Here is a 2289-nt window from a genome sequence, read left to right as displayed (position 1 = left end):
TATTTATTCTAATTGGTAGCAAATGAAGTTAAATTCCCCAAGTTGAGGCTGTTTTGCCCATGACAATATGTGGTAAGTGACTTCCCTGTCTTTATCTTGGCCTAAAAGCTTTCTTGCTCCTGTTCTTCCCATTTTCTCCCCCGTCTGGCTGGGGTGGGAGTGAGTGAGTGAGCAGCTGTGTGGGTGCTTGGCTGTTGGCCAGGGCCACCCCACCACTGTCATCTGGGCGCTTGTGACAAAGAGTCGCCAGGAGAACTGAGCTTATTGAAAGACGTTTTCTGATGCTTGGAAGCCATCTACTGGATAACACAAAATCCCTCACAGCCCAATGCTGTATTTGTCATCTGAAACTCAAAGGCTGAGCATTTCCAACATTTGTGAGATGCGGTGTATCACAGTCCTGAAAGTTACTACCTTGGGGAAAACATTCAGCTGAACACGAGAACTTGACTTAAAGGACACAGGGAGTTATTAGCTGCTATATGTGCCATCGACTTCAGCAGTTGTTTCTCACAAACTTGCACAAGTGCATTCAAATTAGTTGCCTCTACATTTCAATAAAGAGTTCACCTACGGCCAAACGCTTCACTAAAGAGGAAGATGTTTTGGTTAAATGCCCTTCCGAGGGATTAACCTTTGAATTATGCAAAATTGGAATATGCTGGAAGATGAAACCATCCAGCACCCACCCAACTTCTTTCAGGTTTTCCATTTTTCCCCTCCCATCTTCATCGACCAGCATGTGCAATCCCATGCCACAAGTCCCAGCCATCCTCCTCGCCCACTAGCCCTGGCTGATGCAAACCTGACACCAAGGTTCACAGAAAGAATCAGCCAAGCCCCAGGAAGACAGTGTTCTGCATTTATCTCGTGTCACCTCCTGTCTGTGGGGTATGTGGGATTCCTTGGAAAGTTTCACCTTTGCTTCAGAATCAGGAGCTTTTCAGAAAAATGAAGACTCAAAAAACCACGAGTGCTGTAATGGCACTAATGTAACAGGGTCACGGGTGGGCCCGCTCTAATACTGCTGAAGTATAGAGGGAGAGGGAAATGCAGCGACTGGCAAAAACAACCCCAAAACAACCTATATAGGCATTCTCTGTGCTTTGAAAAGAATGGATGTGTCTTTATTTTTCTGGACAACTAAACTAATTCTAAATCATACATATTCTGTAAATCTGTCATTTAAGTAAATTAGAAACTGCTTTTGAAAACTCTCTCTTAGACATTAAACTCAATACTCTGAGACTAAGCAGGCAGACTAACAACTACACTGGGTGATTTTTAATTTGCTTCAACTTAGTAGCCATAATCTAGTCAAGAAGCAATTTCAGTATTAGGGGAGAAGAATCAAGATTGCCAGTGTTTTGTTTTGGAGTTAAAGTGAAAAATGGATGGCAGTTCATACGTTTTTTGAGATGCGATTTTTTAAAAAAGACATTTAAAAACAAAGCCTTTTTTCCCCATTATAATAAAAGAGAGAAATGTCTTCAGCTGCTCTGTTACATTCTTAACACATTTTCAAGTTTGGGGAAAAATCCAAACCCACTGCTGAAGTTCCGGTATGTTTTCTTTTTCTTGCTGAACTAGCAGCAACAACTAATAAACACATCCTGACTTGAAACTTTAGCTGCCTACAGCACTGCATTTAAATAAAATGATAGTGACCACGTGCTTCTGGATTTGTACAGCAAGCTTGTCTGTGCCACTGACTGGAAAAGATGCTGCAGCACCTGTCGCTTTCAGATGCACTTTATTCAGGATTATTTTCTTTTTGATGTATTTTTCTTTTATGAATATACATATATTTCTTTATATGTATAAAATACCTGTTTTTGCTTTATACATATGTAGAATATATTATCAGAGAACCTGATTAAAACTCAGTGCAGCCCCAAACCTGTCTCAGTGTTTCTTAAGATTCTGCGTATAGCTCTCCACATTTATCTCTAAGACTTGGCGATTATCCTCACCTGAAGTTCCTCTTTCTTCACTTCTGTTCCTGTCATGATTCAGCTAGCACCTCCGACATCTGATAAGCCAGCAGATGTTTCAACATGTCCTTTCTAGATTCTTGGGACAAAAAAATCAATCTCACCTAACTTCAGACATGTAGAGCAGAGAGATTTATGCTGTTTGCTGCGGGCTTCCACTGCAGTCAGTGAGGAGACCCAGACCCTTCCAGAGACCCACTCCTCTGACTGACTGCGTGCCGCTGCCCCCCACCGATAAGGCGGACAGCCCAAGGTGACCTTGTTCAGATGCAAACATCCAAGTTGGCAAGATAAA

Source organism: Balearica regulorum, chromosome 2 (genome assembly GCF_011004875.1).
Source record: "Balearica regulorum gibbericeps isolate bBalReg1 chromosome 2, bBalReg1.pri, whole genome shotgun sequence".
NCBI classification, from domain to species: Eukaryota; Metazoa; Chordata; class Aves; order Gruiformes; family Gruidae; genus Balearica; species Balearica regulorum.
Note: the sequence above shows the minus strand (reverse complement) of the source record.